Below are 10,989 nucleotides of genomic sequence, written 5' to 3'. Positions count from 1 at the left end.
CTTCCTTGTCATGTAGCGAGTGTGTCTCATTTGCAGAGCTTTTGCTTTAGGAAGCATTTTTAGACCAGGTGTGTGCTTGCTCACTAACCTCTCTGCTACAATAAAGTAGGGGTATTTGTTTTTCTTCTTGTTGTTTAGAGTGACACATGCTATGTCATGCAGACTTTTCAAAGTTCTCCAGTGACAGTTCTTCTGAGTCATCATCTTTTAGGAAGTAGCTATTGGAAGTCTCTTCTCCCCCGTCCCAGCTTCCAAACCATTTAAAAGCACTGTGAAGACTCTTCATGAGAGATGAAGAAATGAAAGACCACTGAACACCACTCTCACTGTCCTTTTCCCCTCCTCATAGTCACCCACACATTGTTCTGCTACACCTCCTACCTCTCCCCTATCAGCTCCTGACTCCCTCTGGGTTCAGCACTCAGCAAAAATGGGGACCTAAGAGTAATGCCTGTATGGAGAAGGGAATTCATACACTTTTATGCCTGCGTATACTCTGATCCTTGACTCTGGGTTGGACAAAGATATCATTACTGTTGTCAGAGAGTTTATGTCCTTATTCTGGAGGTCTCTGCAGCTGCTTGGCTGTTGACTCTTGAAAGTATCTTACTCAATGCCATAGAGAGAATGATATTTCTGTCTGTATGATAGATATGATGTATATGTCCACTGAAGTGAAAATAATATTATGTGGTGAAATCCCTCTGGATTCTCTGCATCTTACTTCCAGCTGAAATACAACATTTGTAGGTGTTCTGCTAGAAAGGTTTGATCAGGGTATCTAGGTGGAAACAACTCTCTTCTAAGCATTGAAATAGTTTTTGTTTATTTAATTAAAATTATAAATATGAGAAAACAAAAAAACCCCAACCCAAACCTTACAGACCTCAAACCCACATGTCTGCAAGAAACATGAAGCAATAACCTGTTCGAGTCTGGTTTCATGGCACTGCCGCTCACCCCTAGCAGTGAATTATGTGGAGGGAGGATGTAGAGTCAAATGGAAAGTGAAGGGAAATACGATCGACCAGATATTTTGCAGCCTTGTCATTAGAGTAGGTGGAAGATCTGGGTTTGGATTTGGCATTCCTTATCCCTCCCTGTGCTTAGCTCCTGTCTCCCTTTTCACCTCTGACTTACTCAATCTAGAATTCATTAATATTAGGTGAACACTGGAGAGATATTTTGCCTCTCCCCTCAAGTCAATCCTCCTATCTTCCCTCCTGCTTCTCAGCTGCTTTCTTCGGCAGCATCCTTGTTCTTGTGTTTTGGGTAGTAACACGGCCCAGAAGGGCTGTGGTGTATCAGTTCCCATCTGGAACCCCTTTTCCCTGGGTTTTGCCAAGTGTCTCATACATGTGGTGAATCATAAGCCCTACTTTGTATTTTCCCTCCTCACCACTGCTTGATGGCCATTTTCTGGGACATCAACATATGCAAAATAGTTTACAAAGCTCACAGCAATAACAAACCATGAAAATCTTTGCCTTGCAGTTCAACTGTTTGGCATTATCAAGGAGAAGAAATGTGAAATAGTAACACTTTTTAATTCATTAATGTGTTAATTGATTTCACAAAGTTTGTGTGCAACCACTTAAAGCAGTCTCTCTTCTCTGGCTTTTACTGCAAGTACAGAACCTAAGCACAGAAGACAAAGCTGCCACTTGCACAAATAAATGAAAATACTGATATAGCATAAGTTGCCTGAAAGCAAAAATCAAATTCTTTCCTGTTCTGCTGAATTTGGTATGCATCAAAAGTACAAACCTTCTGCATGTCCAGTACATTCTGAAGAAGAAAAGGGCAATCTTTTTTTCTCCATTAATAACGGACACCCAAGGGGCAAGCAGAACAAAATGATGGGGAACAGCCCAACTCAGTGACTCAGTGATTTTTTTTTTTTTTTTTTTTGTCAAAAAACCCCTCATCAATCTAGTGTCATAGATGAATGCTAGTGAGAGAATTGGGACTTAGAAATGAAATGGAGTTGTTGTCACACAAAGTGTGTCTCCTTCCAAAAACACTTCCAGTGGTATTTATTTTTTGTATTGACTTCAAGAAGCTCTGGCTACTATACAGGTCCTCTTTTGGCATCAACGCTTCTCCTGAGAATATTTTCCAGGTGGTTTTTTGAACACAAGTATAGTTGAGAAATCAAATCAGCAATGCAGCAGACAAAGGGAATGTCTTCAAAGGTTAACCCATTGTAATGGTTTGGCATTACATTCTTAAGCCAAAGATCCTATTTTTCTCGGGAGAGAGCCCTTTCCCCCCAGCTTTCTTTCTAGAAGGCGTTAGTACATTCAGAAGACAAGAATGATGCTCCTAGAGAGAGGGCTGTGTGCGTGCATGGTGGAAGTGTGGATTGCTCAATTTGAAAGAAAACAAATATTTTTTTTCCATTTTATTTTAAACAAAATGAGCTTCAATTAGTGGAGGTGGGCTTTAATAAGAAAGGGTTGCTGGGTGGGAAGGGGCTTGTTCTCTCTTACGTCTGATGGAAACAAGGCTGGATGAGCAGGCACAGCACTGACAGTGTTGCCCCCACTGAAATGAAATCTGACTTTACCTTTCATGGGTGTTCTCCCCTCCCCACATCCCCCCAGGTGTTTTTTGCTGGACAGCTGTCAACTACCTGGCCAGTTTGGGTTATCTCCATGTTAAGCTTTTTGATTTTGAAAAGCTGTCTGAGGCTGAAATGGGGCTGCATTCAGGGCATTAAAGGTCTTTCTAACAGAGTACAGTGGAAATGGCAACGGCAACCAAGATCCATGGACCAAGGTTGTTTCTTTCTGTTGCTTTTCAATATGTGTTTCTCTCAGCGGTGCCAGAGAGCAACCTGTACTGATGAAGATGGAAGGACTATGAAGTATTGAAGCCTGTGATTATTGCTGCTATGAAGCTTCCAGCTGTTCGGGGTTTAGGAGGAGTTCAGGCATCTGAAAGTGCATTATCTTAGCATTTGGCAAGATTAAAATTTGGAGGAGAGAGTGTTAAAAATTTGCTTTTCATTAACAGAAGCTAATTAAATCATTTAGCTAGCACTTTCAGTACTGAGAGCATGCCGCCATGTACTATTTTGAGGTTTCACTTGTTTTTCTGCCAAGTTCTAGTCTCCAGACCAGCTTTATTTTTGAGTGGGAACTAAGGACTTTTGGACAATGTCAGGCATCGTCCACTGGATCTGCTAATTTGTGGCTAGATTGTGCAACTCTTACCCGGCCAATGTGCCTAATTTTAGATGTGCCTTGCAGAGCGAGTGTGGGACAGCTTTGCTTAAGTACAGGCTAGAGGAACAGCCCCGAGCACAAGGTTTAATTGTATAAGAATTTAGTACAATCATGACTAAGGCTCATATGATGTAGCCTTTTTTTAATTTGGTGTTGTTAATGTGAGCTTTGCTCTAGTCAAGGGCTTCCTGAGAATATTATTTATAATATACTCGGTTCCTAAAAACTTTTCATTTCTCAGTAGCAGAACTTCACCCCGTCTGTGATTTCAGCGTACAGTATGGGAAAAGGGGCTTTCTCCTGTTTCATTGTGGATTCGTCTCTTTGCCATTAACCTTCTTGTGTCTTTGTTGGATGTAGACTTTGTTTTCCTTCAAGAAACTTATTTTTAGCTCAACAAAGTATACTTGAGATACCAGCCATGCTGCTGCCTAAGCAACGGTATTCTTCCTGGAGCGTTTAATGTAGGGTGGGTGGGTGGGTTCCCAGTAAAGCTGCACTGAAATAGATGTGGTGCTTGGACTGGAGTTTTAGTTCCCAAGAAAGGCTTAAATCCTGAAAGTCAACAGTAAACCCCTGACTGACTCTAGTGAAGTGAGGCTGAAGTGAGAGTAGCTGGTATATAACCTTCATGGAACTGGGACTATGTGGGTACATTGCATCCAGAAAAAACAAGGAAACCCTGACGCAGCTTCTCACTCAGGAGACTGCTGAAGCCCAATGCACTTACTCCTTGCTTGACCCCACTTCTCAGCTCTGAGTGAAGGCTGGGCTGCCCAGAGGCAAGCGTGGAGCAGCCCCCCTTCATGCCCAGAGTGGCTTACCAGGGTTTGCAGAGACTTGCACCTGGGAGGGATTTGGCTACAAGACTGAAGAGAGCCTGGCAAAAGGAAAGATGGAAATCTGCAGTGAAATTTGAGAGGAGACTTAGTACTGAGATGATTTGTGCAGAAGAGTCAAAAAATTGAAAGCAGAGTTTATATACAATGTGGACAAAAGTGCCAAGATTAGATCCTGATGCTTGTCTGATTAAGTCAGAGGAAAATTCCCCATAGACTTCAGTATGTTTTGAAAAAGGCTGTTGCTGCTGCTGTTGCCAGGTTTGGTTCAGTTCATCTTCAGTGGGGCTTTGCCAGGTAAGAATAAATCTCCAGCACCTTTCCTGAGAGCAGTGCAAGTGCCCTCACAGTTATGGCCAGCAAGGTGTACAGTTTAATACATAGTGTGTCTCTGACCATAGGACCCTAGAGCTGGCTATGCAGTATTGCTAACAGAAACCTCTGCATGGTTGAAGTGTGGGAGGAAAACCATTGCTACACTCAGGGAATAAGGAGAAATGGTCCAGGGCCACAGATTTGGTCTTAAAGGTCTTTTCCAACCTAAATGATACTATGATTTGTGTCCAGCTGGTTCTCAGCAGCTCATAAGAGGATGTTTGCTCAGTCCCATCCCTTCCATTAAAACTCTTATCCTAAGGGAGTTGCTGCTTGCGATCTAGTTTGAGATACCTCCCCCCCCCCCCCCCCCCCCCCGCTGTTTTGGTTGTCATAGCTCCTAACTGATTGCTCAGTGCTGTTCACTTGCAGCACCAGAGTTCACGTTTTATTCCTATGATCAGGAGCCTACAAATGTCTTTCACAAAGTGCCACGTGCATCAGCAGCTCAGTACCACCAGGTACTGCCACATCCATCACTCCTTGAAACGGTGCCTTTTCCCACCACCAGCAATAGCAGTTTTAACCTTTATGCCTGGCTTGCTGATAATTTACAGTGATCATAACACATCTGTGCCTGCCTGGGACTGCTTAATGGAAACTCAGCTACAGTGAGAGGCAGAGAAAGAGTGAAAGAAAATGCTTAAGAGGACAACAGCCTATATACCACAGTAAGGGACACTTGTGAAGGAGGGAGCTTTGTCAGTGTTTGTGGAAACCTACCCCAGGTCTGGAAGGACATGCACAGGCAAACACTTGATAACTGGATGTGAGGAGGCACCATGGTCCAGTTGTAAATGGAGAACAATGATTAATGCAGGATACAGATGATAGCTAGCAGGGAGCGGGCTGGAAAGGAGTGTGCAACTGAAAGCCAAGAGCCCTGCAGACCAAAGGGCCCCTTATCTCACTCCTTTCTCCAGTGAGAGAAGGTGAAATGAGGAGGCTATGGAGAAGGGCTGGCACTGCCTGGCCAGGGTGATATGGTGCTCTTTGCACCTGCACTGGCTCCTAGCACGAAAATGAGAAATATGAAAGCACAGGGATAAATTATTAAATGCAGAGAAAAAAATGTAAAACCAACAGAAGCTGAGAAAGGGCTGCTGTGCTCCTGCCTTGGCCACTTCTCCCAAGACATCTCAACGATGTCCTATCTAGCTGTGATCCGGGCTCCATCAGACTAATTTTAAATTTAAAAGAGCTCTAATTATGCCATTTGCTGTCCTCTCAATTGCATTTGAAACAAACCATGGGACCCAAACAACTAAGGTTAGGGGTGTCCTTAACCCAGGCTTCAGGTGCAACCTTAGCAGCTTGTACTCTAGCACCTGGGCAGCAGGATGAGGAGAGGTATGGGGGGAACCAAGACATGAAATAACAAGCTGCAAGTGCGCCCCTGTTCCAGGCAGTGTCAGGACACCCCTCACGTTTTGGTGTGCTTGTTTTTCTCATCACTAAGATGAAAGAGGTGTGTGTGTGCATGTGCACAGCACCCAAGCACTGCTTTCCCAATCTGTGCTGGGCTTCTAGGCACCATTACACCCATAACAAGAAATAATGTTGCTGGAAGAAATGCTGCTGTTTAAATGACTCACTCATGGCTTTGTTTCAGCCGTTACAACATTGCAGAACTAATGGCCAATCACTAACATTACAGCAATGTCCTTGTCACAAATGAATGCACACACTGAGCTTTGTTTCTGTAATGTCATCAGGCTGGCAGATAATGAGAGAGAAGAATTTTTGCCTGTAGATTGCAGTACATGTTAAAAATCACAAGTAGAAAGCAGAGGAGCTTGTGAATCGCCTCACTGATCAAGGGTTTACAACTTTCAGCACTGGTCAGAGCAGGCAAACAGGGTAATGACAGAAGTCTGTGTTTTCTGAACAAGCTGTGCTAGCAAGATGTGCCTGGGAAGTGAGAAGGCAATGAATTAAATACAGAAGGAAATAAAAATAAAAATAAAAAAAAAAAAAGCAAAGAGGAAAGGAAAGGAAGGAGAGGAAGGAAAAGGAGAAAGAGATGGAGGAAAAGAAAAGAAGAAAAAGAAAGAAAAGAAGGGAAGAAATGCGTCAATTCATAATCCTAAAATCTAAAACTACCCAGAAGAATGAGAGCAGGGACCCCTCCAAGCTTCTGCCCTGGCTGAAGGCTCTGCAGAGATGCCGGTGCTGGGGTTGGCAGGGCAGCAGCCAGGGCTCGGTTCAGTCCGGCTGGACACGTGGCAGGTTGGCCAGTCCAGTGGTCCCTTACGGCCTGCTGCAGGAAAAGGGATGCTACGTGGGGCTTGGCTGGGTCAGACGCACCAAGAGGGTAACAGGTGGATGGGCTATAGAACAAGGAAGTAAAACAGGGAAGCAGGTGGAGAACATTGCTTCTGGCCTCTCCTCAGGCTGCTGGTCCAGGAGGCAGTGAGCTGGCTGGCCAAGGGACGGGCTGGCCGTGGGGGCACCGGGGATGGGATGGGGACACATGGTGTTAGGCAGCTGCCCCAGGCTTGGGCTGCTCTTTGGGGCCAGCTGTGTCTCAGTCTCTCCAGGACCATCTGGCTAGAAACGCTTACGGCTTCCTCAGAGAGGGCGACGGTGTTACAGACACCCAGCGTGGCAGTTTCGAGTGGCTCTTAGGAGCATCCAGTCCAGCGAGGCAGTAAGAGGCAGGTGTTAACGAGGCACAAAGAGGCTTTTGCCTGTGCTGCCCAGCGTCCCTGTTGTCTGCGATTGCTGCAGCAGACACTGTCATCTCTGCACCAGATTCCTGTTGATCAGTACCAGTTTTGTTCATTTTATAAGGCCTTGACCTTTCTGTTCTTTTCAAATACTGCTGAAATTTCTTACACTGGCATGCTTGAAATGATGTCCCCTAATACGCCGCCCTCCTCCCACCAGTTTTCTAGTCTAATCATTCGGTAGCTTTAGCACTGAATTCTATTCTTGGGAGCCAAATAATCCCACTTCTTCAAGAACAGCTTTAAGTTGATATGAGCCACAAGTCAAGAGGAACAATTTAAAAAAAAAAAAAAATCAATATATTTTACTTAGACAAGCGTTACTATGTCATTAATACTGTCTTCGTTTGCTAAGACTTTTTACAGTCCACTTAGCCTGCAATCTGCCTGCTGTTTGCTCCGAGCGCTCTGCTAGACCGGACAGGGACGGTAGCTGCAGTCGGCTTTGCTGGCTGTTTTCTTTTATGCTTAGTTTCACTTGAAGGGTCTCCGCTGCAATGTTTGGATAGAAACACTGCAGAGACATGGTTATTCATTTAAACCATCTGTTTCCATTGGCACAAAGATAGCCCATCACAATATTTCTGTTGGTCTTCAAACTCTTTGCACACCTGGCAGTGGCTGTATATGTTCACAGATCCAAGTGAACAGATCCTGCTGCTACAAACAGCTCACACTAGTTCGGTGTAGGTATAAATTGTGCGGGAAGGTAATGCCTTTTCTCTGCTGCCCTCTCTGAATTTCTCATCCTCCAGTCTGGGAATAGCACAGGAATTATACCCGGCAGGGTGTGTGGGGTGGGATTCAAACTGGCATTTCTACAGCAGTTTATATCAGTCTTTCTCTTCCAGCAAAAGCTTTTTGTTTGTGTCTGGTGCAAGATAAGTATGGCCTTTAACCCTCTACATGACTGGGTATTGCTAGCATGCCTTTTCATGAAAAGTCAGGGGAAAAAAGCAGCGCTGAGCAGTCTCCACATCACTGCCACTCAGGGTTGTTACCCCTGGCTTTTTGGGAATTTGTTATTCCCTAACTGTGACACAACCCCATTAGCTCCTGACCCTGCTTCTAGTCTCTAACTCAAAACGGGTCTGTTGGGTAGTGTGAAGGAACACACAAACAGTGAACGTGGGCTTTGGTGGGTGCTGCCTCTTGGGTATGTGCTCTGATTTCTTTTTCACTCCCCCAGAGAAGACAACGTGAACACAGTCCCTGCTACCTCAAATTACACAGTCTGGTTCCCCACGTGTAGATAAATCAGCAGTCAGTGTGCCCACGGTGCAAGAAGTGGATGAGAAACCCCAACCCTCTGTTTCCCTATGCCAGGTAAGTGTAACCACCCACTCCAGCATAAAACTACATTGTATTCTGCACACAACAAACAAATTGTTTCTCCTTGTCTAGAGATGTCATTAATGGAGCCCCTGGGTAGCAATGAATTATGCGCGAGGCTGAAACCACTCATCGAATTATGGAATGGTCTGGGTTGGAAGGGACTTTTAAAGGCCATCTAGTCCAACTCCCCTGCAATAAGCAGGGACATCTTCAACTAGACCAGGTTACTTGGAACCTGATCTAATTGAAGTCTTTCCGATAACCCTAATACACAAGGAAAGTAGTGCAACAAAATCAAACTTGTTTAATGGTACATCCAGACAGTAAAAATAAGGCCAGTGTAACTGCGCTAGCAACACCGATAACAACAGCGTGACACATCCATGAGCAATTTGGCTGCATGCTCGCCTCCCCAGCCAGCCGGCAGCACACACAGCCAGTGCTGCCTGCAGTGGGCAGGCCACATGCCGTTAGTCAGCCCCTTCTCTGTGACAAAAATTTCTTGCTTTTCTCCATCCGTTTCCTTTTGCCCCCAGCAATCCTGCCCGCACCTGACAAGCAGGCTGCACGTACTGCAGCCGGAATCCAGGCTGGGACAGGTGCTGCAGGCAGGATACGTACCTGGCATGTCAGAGCCCCTTTAGCATCACCTTTGCAGTCACCTCTACTGTCACCGGCAAACAGACGCCTTCAGGCAGCGATTCGGCAGGACCAAACGTGGTGGCTTTGTGGGGAGCCTGCACACTCACAGTCCTTAGAAAATGGGCACAAACCGTCCTGGGAGCAGAACCAGAGACCACGTCACCCGTCTCAGCTCTCACCACAGCTATGAGTATTTATTGTATTTGCTGCTATTTTCTTTTCCTGGTCCAAAGACTCTGGATTTCCTTTGTATAGTGTGAAACCACCGCAGCAGCAGGGCTGGCCAGGGACTCCTCTCTTGCTGCCCCGTATCTGTGGGGGAGTGAAACTTTGAGGAAATCAGTGAGTTGATCACATATTCCCTCAAAAACCAGCCTGTAGGATAAGGGTTCTGTTAAGGCAGGTGGCAACGTGGATACAGCCCCCCTTGACAGGATGAGAGAATAACCCTCTTTGGTCCTGACCCACCTTGTGCGTACACACGGCACCCACCACTGTAACGGACACTTTTGCCTGTGGGAGCAGGGCTCTCGGTGACAGCCACAGGGTTTTGTGTCACTTGGGTGTCCCGGGGGAGTGTGAGGGCCCTTTGCAGCTGGCCACAGACACCGACACAACAGAGCTTGGCGTCAGCCAAACTGAAAAACAAATTGCAAAACACAGATGATGTGCTTTAGGTCAGGTAAGGCAGCAAGTGACAGGATTTTTTTACAGTTGTACTATGAGTGCAATTTGCCTGTCTTGTCCTTGGCTGGATTTGGGCCTGTGAGGTTCTGCAGAAGCTGCACGCTTTCGTGTCAGCCGAGGTTTGGGTGGGGAGCAGAGCTCATTTTTGGCACAGCAAAAGCGCTGGTCTGGCTGCTGGGGAGCTAAAATACAGCAAATGGCGCTTCTTTGCGTTTATCCAGCTTCCAAACAGAAAACAGAGACTAGTGTGATAGCACAAATATGTGGAAAGCGGTTCAACTTTAAGGTGTACTAAAATACCTTTGACTCAACAAAAAACCACCTGCGGCCTGGGCTGCACAGGGTGACTGGTGGTGGAAAAGATATCGAATGTCCAGGTCAATTGGCATCGAATTGATATTAAAATGACCTGGGCGATATGGCTCCACAAAGCTCTGCTCAGACCATTCATCGAGACAGGCCAGCTATTGCCTGGGATGAAGAAACAGCTGGTGACAAAGGACTTTCTGGGATAACAACAGCAGCAACTTCCACTCCTGTAAATGACACATTTGTTCAAACCTGCTGCTCTCTTCACACTTCTGCAGTGTTTTGGTGTGAATGTGATATAGTATCAACCCACCCTATATAAAGCCTGCCTTAAAAATTGCTGTCTTTAGGAGGAAGAGGTGCTTCCTCTGAAGTGGCTGAGCTAACCATTTCCAGTCTGGATCAGTCAACTCACTAAACCCTTGGATCAAGTACTACTTTCTATTACACCTGTAATAAGCCTGTGGTGGGTCACTGGTTGTTCCAGTTTTACCAATTCAGAAAACAGCCAGGAATGGGATTTCAGTTTGGGTTTTTTGTTTTTGTTGGTTTTTTTTTTAAACTTCAGTTACACTGTTCTAGGGAGAAGTCCCACTGATTCAGAGGAGACTCCTGGGTGGCTGTTGTACAGGTGAGAGGAGCCCTGGCTCTGCTGGCAGGGGTGATGTCTGCTACTTGTTTGGCATCACCACCCAGGGCAAAGTGTGCTGTGGGCAAGGGCCACCGGCTTTCTGACTTCCTGTGAACTTGCAAAGACTTGAATGCACACATACATGCCCTCCAAGTATTTAGTTCGTGAATAGAAGCTTTGCAGCTTTTGTAAAAAGTGAGCTAAAAAGAGAA

The sequence above is a fragment of the Falco cherrug genome, chromosome 15, assembly GCF_023634085.1.
Source record: "Falco cherrug isolate bFalChe1 chromosome 15, bFalChe1.pri, whole genome shotgun sequence".
NCBI classification, from domain to species: Eukaryota; Metazoa; Chordata; class Aves; order Falconiformes; family Falconidae; genus Falco; species Falco cherrug.
The sequence above is the reverse complement of the archived record's forward strand: the minus strand, read 5'-3'. Positions refer to the sequence as shown.